This window comes from Myotis daubentonii, chromosome X, assembly GCF_963259705.1.
Source record: "Myotis daubentonii chromosome X, mMyoDau2.1, whole genome shotgun sequence".
Lineage (NCBI taxonomy): Eukaryota > Metazoa > Chordata > Mammalia > Chiroptera > Vespertilionidae > Myotis > Myotis daubentonii.
Window position 1 is genome coordinate 97648372 of NC_081861.1, and position 13109 is coordinate 97661480.

Sequence of the window (13109 nt, forward strand, 5' to 3'; positions counted from 1 at the left end):
CTAGGGGACTGTCTAGGGCGGGGGGATTAAATGGACACATATGTAATAATACCTTTTGTAATACTTTAAGCAATAATAATAAAAAAAGAATCTAGTACTCCATGAAGGGTTTTCTTCTATTATAGGTGTAGTTTCTAAAAAAATTACTCTATATCCAAAGAGGGGAAAAAAGGGCAGGGTGGTGCTCATCCTTTATACAACTATTATATGTTTTTGTACAAGAGTATAAAATAGCTTATTCTTTCCTAAACATATCATTTATCATTTCAATCTATCCATATTATAAATACACTGATAGGACTTTAAAAAAAAAAAAAGAAAATTTTGGTACATCTACATGATGGAATACTATGCTGCTATAAAAAAGAAGGAACACTTACCGTTTGCAACAGCATGGATGGAACTGGAGAGCTTTATGCTAAGTGAAATAAGCCAGTCAATGAAGGAAAAATACCACATGATCTCACTCATTTCTGGATAATAAAGACCATTTTAAACTTATGAACAAAAATAGATACAGAGGCAGAGCTGCCTCGAACAGACTGTCAAACTACAGCAGGAAGGCCGGGGAGGGTGGGAGGGCTGGAGGGGAGTGGGTAAGAGATCAACCAAAGGACTTGTACGCATGCATATAAGCATAACCAATGGACATAAGACACTGGGGGGTAGGGGAGGCCAGGGGATTGTCAAGGGCGGGGGTAAAATAAAGGATAGATATGTAATACTTTTTGTAATACTTTAAGCAATAAAAAAATAAAACTTCAATTCTAATGTTGTAAAAACAAAACAAAACAAAACAAAAAAACAAATTAAAAAAGATTGAAATTATACCAAGCATATTGTCTGACCACAATGCCTTGAAATTAGAAATCAGTTGCAAAAAGGAAGTAAAAAACACCCTATAAATATGTGGAGATTAAACAATATACTACAAAAATGACTGAGTGAAAGGTGAGATAAAAAGATATATAGAGACAAATGAAAATGATAACACAACATATCAAAATGTCTGGGAATCAGTGAAAGCAGTAATAAGAGGGAAATTTATATTATTACAGGCCTATCACAAGAAACAAGAGGACCCCCAAGTAGATAACCTAATATCTCATCTTAAAATACTAGAAAAAACAAAGTTAGCAGAAGAATGGAAATAATAAAAATTAGAGCAGAATTAAATGGCATAGAGAACAAAAAGACTATATAAAATTCAATAAAACAAAGAGCTGGTTCTTTGAAAAGATTAATAAAATTGAGAATCCCTTGGCCAAGCTCAATAAGGAAAAAAGGGAAAATGTCCATATAAACAAAATCAGAAATGAGAGAAGTCATCACAGACATCAGAGTATACAAAGGATCATATTGGAATATTATTAAAGACTTTATGCCACAAAATTCAATAACCTAGAAGAATTGGATAAGTTCATAGACATATATAACCTTCCTAGACTAAATAATGAAGAATTGGAAAATCTAAATAGACCAATCAGCAGTGAGGAAATAGAAACAACCATCAAAAACCTCCCAAAAACAAAAGTCCAGGACCAGAGGGCTTCATCAGTGAATTCTACCAAATGTTCAAAGAAGAATTAAAACCTATCCTTTTCAAACTCTTCCAAAAATTTTGAAGAAGTGGCAACACTTCCTAACACATTCTACATGGCCAATATAACCCTGATACCAAAATCTGGAAAAGATAACATACACACACACACACACACACACACACACACACACACACACACACACACACACAAAACTATGGACCAATACCTTTGATGAATACAGATACAAAAATCCAAAAAACAAAAACAAAAACACTAGCTAATAAAATACAACAGTGCATCCAAAAAATAATACATCATGATCAAGTGAGATTCATTCCAGGGGCACAAAGATGGTTCAACATTTGCAAATCAATGAACATAATGCACCACATTAACAAAAGAATGCATAAAAATCATATGATCTTGTCAATAGATGCAGAAAAAAAACATTTGATAAGATACCACATCCATTTATTATTAAAACACTCAATAAAATATAAATAGAAGGAAAGTACCTCAACATAATAAAGGCCATGTATAATAAACCCTCAGCTAATATCATACTCAATGGTGAAAAACTGAAAGCTTTTTCCCTAAGATGTCCACTCTCACCACTCTTGTTCAACATAGCCCTGGAAGTCCTATTCAGAGCAATAAGGTAAGAGAAAGAAATAAAAGGCATCCAAATAGGGAAAGAAGAAGTCAAATTGTCACTTTTTTTGTGGACTACATATTCTATATAGAAAACCCTAAAGACTCTACAAAAAAACCTGTTAGAAACAATAAACAAATACAGTGAAGTTGCAGAATCCAAAATCAAAGTGCAAAAATCCATTGCCTTCCTGGATACCAACAACAAAACTTCAGAAAAAGCAATGGAAAAAAACAATTCCTTTTGCAATCCTTTTAAATCAAAGATTTAAACATAAGACCTGAAACTATAATTTACATAGAAGAAAATATAGGTACCAAACTTAAAGACTTGGGTTGTAGAGAACATTTTATGGACTTGAGCCCAAAGGTAAGGAAGGTAAAGGCTAAAATAAATGACTGGGACTACAGTGGGGCCTTGACTTACGAGTTTAATTCGTTCTGTGACGGAGTTCATAACTCAAATTACTCGTATGACAAATCAAAAAGTGAACGAGTGAGACACGTGATGCTGGGCTGACGTTGTGGTGTTCACTGTGACGTTCGCTGCGCCAACTAGTGGTGGGGTATCTGAAGCTGGCTCGTAACCCGAATTTTAGCTCGCAACTCAAAGCAAAAAATCGGCCGAGGGACCGCTCATATCTCGAAAAACTCGTTAGTCGGGACACTCGTAAGTCAAGGCCCCACTGTATATCAAACTGAAGAGCTTCTGCACAGTAAAAGAAACAACAAAACAAACATCTCCCAGATGGGAGATGATATTTGCAAACAGTAGCTCTGACAAAGGTTTAATTTCCATAATATAGAAAGAACTCATAAAACTCAACACCAAACAAACAGTCTGATCAAAAAGTGGGCTGAGGCCCTAGGTGGTTTGGCTCAGTGGATAGAGCATCGGCCTGCCGATTGAAGGGTGCCGGGTTCGATTACAGTCAATGACACATGCCTGTGTTGCGGGCTCTATCCCCAGTAGAGGTGTGCAGGAGGCAGCCAATCAATGAGTCTCTCTCATCATTGATGTTTCTATCTCTCTCTCCCTCTCCCTTCCTCTTTGAAATCAATAATAAAAAAAAAAGTGGGCAGAGGACCTGAAAATACACCTCTCCCAAGAAGCCATTAGATATATGAAAAGATGTTCAACCTCACTGGCAATTAGGGAAATGCAAATTAAAACTACAACGAGATACCATCTTACACCTGTTAGAGTGGCCATTATCAATAAGACAAGCAATAACAAGTATTGGAGAAGTTGTAGAAAAAAGGGAACCCTCATTCACTGCTGGTGGGAATGTAGACTGGTACAACCACTGTGGAAAGCAGTCTGGTGATTCCTCAAAAAATTAAGAATAGAGCTACAATATGATCCAGCAACCCCATTCCTGAGTATACACCATAAAAACTCAAAATTATTTATTCACAAATATATATGCACCCCTGTGATCATTGCAGCATTATTCATGGTGGCCAAGACATGGAAACAACCAAAGTGTCCCATGATAGATGACTGCATAAAGAAGATGTGGTACATATACACAATAGAATACTACTCGGCCATAAGAAAGGATGAAATAGTGCCATTTGCTACAGCATGGATGGACCTTGAGAACATGAGGCTAAGTGAAATAAGTCAGAAAAAGCTAAGAACCATATAATTTCACTCATATGGGATATAAAACTGAAATTTATGAACACAAAGAGCAGTGTGGTGGTTGCTAGAGGAAAGGTGGTGGGGGGAGAAAGGGGTCCTAATGTGAGGTGACAGGAGAATATTTGAATTTGGGTGGTGGGCACATGGTGCAATATACAGATTTTTGTAACATAGAATTCCACACATGAATCCTATATGTTCATGTTGACCAATGTCACCCCCACTATTTTAATAAATAAATTAATAAAATAAAATAACAGAATAAATTGGAAAAAAATAAACTAGTTAGGTTTATTTTGGTGTGTTGATATTACCTGGGAAGCATTGACAAATAAGAAATAACAGTCAGGCTGATGTGGCTTAGAGGTTGGGTGTTGTCCCAGAAACCAAGAGTTCACTTGTCGGATTCCTGGTCAGGGTGATGCCAGGGTTGTGGGCTCAATCCCCAATAGGGGGCATGCAGGAGGCAGTTTATTGATTATGTTCATCTCTCCCTCCCTCCTTTCCTCTCTCTCTAAAAATCAATTAAAACATATTTAAAAGTCGAAATAACACTGATCCTTCTTTATGTTGTATTTATATAAGTATATGTAATAAGTGTTCCAGAAATTATGTGAAACTGCTGGAAATCTGAGATGTCCTGACATCAGGTGTCTATCACCAAAACTGAGGGACACACTAAAACAAAAGAACATGTGCATCAGATTGTGGCACATGAGTCTCATACTCTCATAGTGACAAAGGAATTGTTTCCCACTTGGGGTATACCTTCCACAATCTCTAGTGATCGAGACACCTATATCAAACTGAGCAAATCATGTGAGCCTTGAGGGATAGCCCTGAAATCTTCTTGGAATAATCACCAACCCAGTCACCCTCAAATATCAGCAAGGTCAAGAGAACTAAGGGGAAAAACATCTGGATCAAGAAGAACAAGTCTAATTGCATAGGACAAAATGAACTGGTAAAAATGGTTAAAATGTTTATGACTATTTCGTTTCCTGGTTTTTAAAAACTTTTTTTTTTCAGATGAGAGGAAACTTGTTTCTCTTAAACTACCTATGACTTAGCAGTTTGTTAAAACAATTTATACTCAAGATTATTTATTAAATCATTGGTTGGAATAACAAAAGATTGGAAACGACTTGAATGTTTATCAATAAAGGGCTAATTAAACAAACTATATATATCTTAAAAAAATTGCCATTGTAAGCATAACTGAAACATTCATTTCTTCTTTCTACCTGATTCCTCCAGAATTAGGACCCTCTCAGTGACTGAGTATTATTATCTTCATGGCAACATGCTTGTTTGTGTAAGTCTGATATGAATGTGATATAACGTCTCTATATAACAGGACAGAATTGGAAACTGGTTTTATTACTAAGGCTTTGACTGGAATGTCATATTTGAGAGAGATGCATAGACTTTAAGGCATGAAGAGTGATGTATGGAAGCCAAAAAAAAATCTCAAAATTATTGGCCTGGTAGCTTGCTCACCTGGTTACCAGCAGCTTTACTATGCTAGTAAAGAATGTCACTTCTTGGCAATTGCAGGAACCTCAGGATGTTTTGGGAACTGCAAGAAGAGAGGAATCTACCCAAATCTGTAGGTATTGGGAACAACATCTGTTAGCAAGTCTTTGCTTTGGCTTTTCAGGCCTGAGGAGACCTTTTAAGGTTCAGTCTGAAGACTCTTGATGAAAAAATTCCAGAAAAGTTGATTTAAAAGAGCCTGTGTGGATAGTGCTCTCAGCGTCCCTTATATGACTCTTGCTTCAACAGTGTTTGGATGGAATTGACCCAGGAACACCCCTTCTTCCAGCCTCTGGCCACTTTCCAGTGTCTTATCCAGTCACTACTTTCAGAACCACTTCCTAGACCAACCAACACACAATTTTTGGTTGTTTGTTTGTTTTTACCTTAACTCCTTGTTGCCAAACAACCATGAGCTCCCAAATTCTGCAGAATTATTCAACCAAGGTGGATGCTACAGTCAACCACCTCACCAACTTTCATCTGGGGCCCTCCTATACCTCCCTCCCTCTGGACTTCTATTTTGACTGGGATAATGTGGATCTTGAGGGAGTGGGCCACTTCTTCTGAGAGTTGGTGGAGAAGTGTGAGGGCCCTGAGCATCTCTTAAAATTGCAAAACCAGCATGGTGGCCAAATTCTTTTCCAGGACATGCTGAAGTCTTCCCAAGATGAATGGGACAAAACAACACCATGGAAGCCACCATGACCTTGGAGAGGAACCTGAACTAGGCCCTTTTGGAGTTGCATGCCTGGGGTTCTACCCATGCAGAACATCATCTCTGTGAATTCCTGGAGAACCACTTCCTAGATGAGGTTCACTCGTCAAAAAGATGGGCAACCACCTTACTAACCTCCACAGGCTGGCTGGCCCCTAGGCTGGGCTAGTTGACTAACTCTTCGAAAGGCTCACCCTCAAACATGACTAGGAGCCTTTGGAGCTCAGAGGCCTTTGAGAAGCCGCTCTGCATTTCCCTGGTGTCTGGCTTTTGCCTGAGCCTTTCTCTGAAATTACTAGCCATTCTTTTAACCACCCTGAAGCCCTCTCCTATGCATTGAACCAAATGCAAACAATAAAGCTTTTTGCAGCAAAATAAATAAATAAATAAATAAATAAATAAATAAATAAATAATAAGCCTGTGTGGTTAATCACTATTCTTTTTGGCTTTATACAAATAACTAGTGAATTAGCCCTAATTTGGTTATCTTTGACAAAAAATGAGGGTGATTTTAGAGAGAAAAAGTCTCAATACAAATTATAACATACCCTTGTAGATATTCGATTCTAAGGGTCTTCATTATCTTTTGAGTTTGTATATTTATTGTTTTTAAGATTTCTACCAATGAATGGGACTGGATCCTGAAGTTTTCTACTTTTCAAAAACATTTCGCTGAAAACCTCTAAACTAACATTTTTAGTTTTTCATCTTTTGACTTGGAACCATTGAGAACTAAAACTGCCCTTGTTCCCAAGGCCATGCAAGCCAAAGTGGGACAAGTTGTGTGGGAAGAGATTAAACCAAAGAACTTGTATGCATGCATGCATGCATAAACCAGGGATAACCCAGGGACACAGGCAACAGTGTGGTGAAGGCCTCCTGATGGGACTGGGAGGGTGGGGGCAGAGGGGTGTGTGGTCTAGAAGGGATCAAAGGAGAAAAAGGAGGACATCTGTAATACTTTCAACAATGAAGATAATTTTTTTAAAGTGTGACAAGTTGATGTAGATGTTAGAGAAATCACCACAAGGGTCATCTATGGACAATCGTCATGCCTGTTGCAGAAAGATTGCCAGAATCATTCAAGGGGCAGGCCAGGAGAATCTATCAGACTCTCTCTGCGTGCCTTCACTCCATGTGAAGGTGAATCGAGGTGGGCCTCTAGAAACTGTCAAGTGCCTGCTTTCAGAACTCAGAAACTGGGATTATAGTCTGTTCTGATCATCAACCTTTGTTTTTCTCTTGTTCCATAGTGATGCCTTTTACTATATACCTGATTGTTTGCATCAGAGGCTTAACTTTGTATCACCATCTTCCAAGATGAGACACAACTTTAACTGAACTAAAGAACTTTTCTCAGGACTGAGACTGGTTTAATTATTGCATGATCTATCAGTCCAGCTTCTGTAGTGTAAAACTTCTAGGGAAGGTTCGGAGGACAGAACTGTGGGGATTCAAGATAAGTCACCCCAGGATGTGTCTCTGGTATGTGGATTGTTTTGAGCTAAAGGAAACTTTGGCCTTGGGCTCCAGAGAAACTTCTGTCTCTCCCTTTCACTACGTAGAAAACTTGAATAAGGGGCCTGGCTTATAATAAGACACCTTCAGCCACAATGTCTTTTTGACCCACCTATATAGCAGAGCAATCTTTTATTTATTAAATATCTGCTCTTATTATCATCCTGCAATGACCCTTTCAAGACCACAAAGGTGCATGACCTCATTGTCTTTAGCTGGGGATGTCTTATATACCTGAGTCCCACTATCCATCTCTAAACCTCTCATGCATGTGGGGTCTGAGATCTCTCATATATGTGGGGTTCCCATACATATGTATGTATTAAATTTGGTTATGTTCTCTTGCTGATCTGTCTCATGTCTATTTGATTATTAGACCAGACAGAAAAACCAGGAGGATAGAAGAAAGTTTGTTCCTCCCCCATACTTACTATGTGTATCTATATGATAAATGTTTATTTCTTGAGCTAAGCCTGTGTTTTACATCTTGAAACCAGTAATCCAATGTAATTTATTAATTTATTTATTTTAGAAAATTTTTATTTTTTGCCACAAAACATTTTTTAATATAATAGAAAATATCAGAGGGCATCACTCCTAGTATGCATAAGTATTGAATCATTAGATTTGTTTCAGTTAATAAATATATACATTTATATTTACTAAGCTATAATGTAACCTATACTCTGGTTTCTCTTCAGATCGCATAAATCTTTCGCCTTTTATAATGTAACCTATATCTTACTGGAGGTCACAGTAAAAAATATTGTAAACCATTGGATTAGAGCCAGAGAGATTGAAAGGAGACCAGGGAGTAGACTGCTACAGAAGTGTATCTTGGATTGCTTAAGGATGAAGAGGTGTGGAAGGGCTGGAGTAAGCCTCAAGAGCAGAAGTGGAGAGAAGGAGAGAAAGCCTCCTATTACAGTCCAGGGCCCACTAGAATGTCTCGTCCTCCTCTGTATCCTCACAGCAGTACTGCCCCAGAGCATTGTCCGACCTCTCCCATCAGAATGAGAGCTCCCACCTCCTTCCAAGTTCTACTGAGCACAGGGTTTAAATTCAGAAGGTACAGATTTAAATGTCTATGAACATGGATTTCCAAGAGAGAGTTGGTAGAAAGTGGTCATGTTACAGGAGGAAGAAAAGGTACAGCTAAGTCTATCCCATATGGGTGCTGATTCACAGAAAACACATCAGGGAGGGTTAGCCATGTTACTGCAGTTGGTGGGCAGGTAGGCAGGCAGTGACAAGCCTCAGTAGGGAGGGCAGATACCAGCTAAATCAAGAAGGTAGGGGCAGGGAGCCTAAAAACCGGGCCTTGGAGGGGAAGGTGAGCAAAGACTTTATTCTACTACTCTTACAACTCTTTACAGGTCACTCAGGAGTATCTTGGAGGCATAAAAAATAGGTCCTCCTGCTCAAGGCTCTGGACCGGTAGCTGAAAGTTTCTGGGTCCCAGGTTAGAAAGGGTGCTCTTCTGGATATCTAGCTTCTTTATAAGTTCCCAGCTACTGTTACTGCCTGATGACTGACTTCAGAGCTAAATGAAGAGAGAGACATGGTAAAGATGGAAGTCAGGGCTAGCTTTGACTCTAGGACGTGAACAGAGGTCCTTCCAGCTGTGGGCCTGAACTTGTTGCCCCTCAGCCATCAGTTTCAGCATCAACTCCTAATGCTGGGTCAGCTGGTCCCACAGCAACTTTAGTTCCTCTCTCAGAACCTCTGACTCCTCCCATAGCAGTTGCTTCTCATTCTGCAGCTCTTGGTGAAGGCCACTGGTAACACTGCACTTTTGCGGTCCTGCTTGTATTTGGGCTTGAGTCTGTTCCTACACCTGGCTTCGAAGGCCCCTCAGTTCCCTTCTCAGCAGGTCCAGGCATTGCTCCAGGAGAAGAGCCTTCTGCTCTGGGCCCCCTGCAGCAACTTTAGTGATGCTGACCCTGGGATCGAGGCTGGGAATCTAAGAATAGTAACTTCATCCCAGAGAGAAGATGTCCTATAGACCTCAGCACAATTTAGCCTTTCTGGAGCAATAGGAGTCTCTAGAGCTCAAGGCTGTTGAACGTGGGCTCCTGATTGGGGAAGCAAGTGATTAGGGGGAATCCAGGTCCCAGTCAGATCTCCTGCTGCAGCAGAGACACCAAGGGGATACAACCACTGCTGAGTCCTGGCCACATTTCCGTCAGTAGCATTGAGAAGTGCCTCAAGCTGCTCAGACCAGCTCAGGTTCATACAGCCTATAGCATGGGGTGTGCCTCCCTGGTGTCTTGCGCCCTTGCTCTCCCAGCACAGAACAACCGAAGCACAACCCAGGAAAAGCTACAATGTCAAATTGAAAGGGGGAATACTAGGGGCAGGGATGCAATATCAGACCAAAACTACACCTCTGGGATTAGTCAGGGGAGAGGTGTACTTGGGGAACTGGGGGGAAAGCCGGATACCTTGATATTCACATATTTGGAGGAAGTTTAAGGCGCTGAATCTTGGTTAAGACCTTCCCAGACGTAGGATACTGGCACCATCACGCTGAACCTATGCCAGCTACTCGAAAATCTTTACTATTTTTTTTTAATTAATTAATTTATTTTTATTTTATTTTATTAAATCTTTATTGTTCAGATTATTACATTTGTTCCTTTTTTCCCCCCCATAACTCCCCTCCTCCCAGTTTCCGCCCCACCCTCCGCCCTCACTCCCCATCCACTGTCCTCATCCATAGGTGCACTATTTTTGTCCAGTCTCTTCCCACATCTCCCACACCCCTTTCCCCCCCAAGAATAGTCAGTCCATTCCCTTTCTATGTCCCTGATTCTATTATAATCAACAGTTCATTCTGTTCATCAGATTATTTATTCACTTGATTCTTAGATTCACTTGTTGATAGATGCATATTTGTTGTTCATAATTTGTATCTTTACCTTTTTCTTCCTCTTCCTCTTCTTAAAGGATACCTTTCAGCATTTCATATAATCCTGGTTTGGTGGTGATGAACTCCTTTAGCTTTTCCTTATCTGTGAAGCTCTTTATCTGACCTTCAGTTCTGAATGATAGCTTTGCTGGATAAAGTAATCTTGGTTGTAGGTTCTTGGTATTCATCACTTTGAATATTTCTTGCCACTCCCTTCTGGCCTGCAAAGTTTCTGTTGAGAAATCAGCTGACAGTCGTATGGGTATTCCCTTGTAGGTAACTGAGTTTCTTTCTCTTGGTGTTTTTAAGATTCTCTCTTTATCTTTTGCTCTTGGCATTTTAATGATGATGTGCCTTGGTGTGGTCCTCTTTGGATTCCTTTTGTTTGGGGTTCTCCGCGCTTCTTGGACCTGTAAGTCCATTTCTTTCACCAGGTGGGGGAAGTTTTCTGTCATTATTTCTTCAAATAGGTTTTCAATACCTTGGTCTCTCTCATCTTCTGGCACCCCTATAATTCTGATGTTGGTACGCTTGAAGCTGTCCCAGAGGCTCCTTACACTATCCTCGCATTTTTGGATTCTTTTTTCATTTTGCTTTTCCGGTTGGATGTTTTTTGCTTCCTCACATTTCAAATCATTGACTTGATTCTTGCGCTCCTCTGGTCTGCTGTCGGGCGTCTGTATAATATTCGTTATTTCAGTCCGTGTGTGCTTAATTTCTAGTTGGTTCCCCAATATAAGATCGAGGGTCTTATTAGTTTTCGTGTAGATCTCATTAAGTTTATCGGCAGCTTCTAAACAGTTCTTGAGAGACCTTAAAAGTGTGGTTCTGAACTCTATTTCTTCCATTGACAATTTTGTCCTGTTTCTTTGTCTCCGCATTTTGTTATGCTTCCTTGGTGCACCCCCTAGTGGTCTTTGTTTGGAGTCTTATAGATAAATCTTGATTGTTGTAGCTAATTCCAGGGAGGGTTTGACCTCCAGGCCAAGTGGCTATGAGAATCAGCTGTGTCAGCAGTGAGAGAACTTCTGTCCTCTAGGGAGGTGCTAATCTAGCCTTTGCCTGAGGCTATCTGGCAAATGCCTCTGTGCAGGGCTTGGGCGGGGCAGGTCGCACAGGATCAACAGGGTGGGCCGGAGAGAGCAGTTATGGCGGCTCTCAGTCCTGTCCCCAGGGGCTCTGCCTCTCTGAGTCCCAGCACCCGCTGCAAAGCTCGGAGAGAAAGCTGCCCTCGCTCTGACCGAAGCCAGACAGTCCACTTCTCCCGTTTGAGCCTGGGTCCCTAAAGACTCGCCCGGATCTGGTGCTCAGAGTCTGCGACTCCCTCCCGATTGAAAACAACAACCGCGCCCTCCGCCGCCAGCCCGCTCCACGCACTCCGCACCTCAGAATTTGACTTCAGCACTGCGCCTCCTCTGAGTGTCCGTATGCGTTTCTCTTTCCTCCTAGTTGTAGGACTTCCACTCAGCCAGCATTCCTGTGTTTCTGGGTGATGTCTGTTCCGTGTTTTAGTTTCACTTTTGAAGTAGTTGTTCAAAGCAGCAAACTCCGGCGTTAACCTATGCCGCCATCTTGGTTTCTCCGAAAATCTTTACTATTGAGAGTATTACAGATGTCTCCCTTTCCCCTTCCATTGCCTCCCTCCACCCAGTTTCTACCCCATCCCAGACTTTTACCACCCTACTGTCAATGTCCATAGGTAAGGTCTTTGGTTAATCTCTTTCTGCTCCTCTCCCCCCATTCCCTCTGAGATTCCTCAGTCTGTTCCATGCTTCCATGCCTCTGATCCTATTTTTTAATTTTTTTTTGTTTCATATAGGAATGGAGAGGGAGAGAGAGATAGAAACATTAATGATGAGAGAAAATAATTGATTAGCTGCTTCTTGCACACTCCCTACTGGAGATTGAACCTGCAAACCGGGCCTGTGCCCTTACCAGGAGGAATCAAACCGTGACCTCCTGGTGCATAGGTTGACAGTCAACCTCTGAGCGACGTCCACCAGGCTCTGATTTTATTTTATTCACCAGGTGTTTTTTATTCATTAGATTTCTTGTTTGTTTATTGTGATTTTTAGATACAATTATTGATAGATATTTATTTGCTGCCATTTTATTGTTCATATTTCTCCTCCTCCTTTCTCCTTCTCCTCCTCCTTCTCCTCCCCCTCCCCATTTCCCTCCTCCTCCTCCTCCTCCTCCTACTACTTCTTCTTCTCCTCCTCCTCCTCCTCCTCCTCCTCCTCCTCCTCCTCCTCCTCCTCCTCCTTCTTCTTCTTCTTCTTCTTCTTCTTCTTCTTCTTCTTCTTCTTCTTCTTCTTCTTCTTCTTCTTCTTCTCCTCCTCCTTCTTCTTCTCCTTCTTCCTCTCCTTCTTCCTTCCTCTCCTCTCCTCCTTCCTCTCCTTCTCCTTCTCCTTCTTCCTCTCCTTCTTCCTCTCCTCCTTCCTCTCCTTCTCCTTCTCCTTCTCCTTCTCCTTCTCCTACTCCTTCTCCTCCTCCTTTTTCCTCCTCCTCCTCCTCCTTCCTCTCCTCCTCCTCCTTCTTCTTCTTCTTCTTCTTCTTCTTCTTCTTCTTCTTCTTCTTCT

The 13109-nt window shown here is 40.8% G+C and overlaps 2 pseudogenes; one reads left to right on the forward strand and one right to left on the reverse strand.

Annotated features, from left to right (window-relative positions):
- Positions 1–5684: 5684 nt before the first annotated feature.
- Positions 5685–6307, forward strand: LOC132224221 (ferritin light chain-like; annotated as a pseudogene).
- Positions 6308–8993: 2686 nt separating this feature from the next.
- On the reverse strand, positions 8994–10089 carry LOC132223566 (transmembrane protein CCDC163-like; annotated as a pseudogene).
- Positions 10090–13109: the final 3020 nt, after the last annotated feature.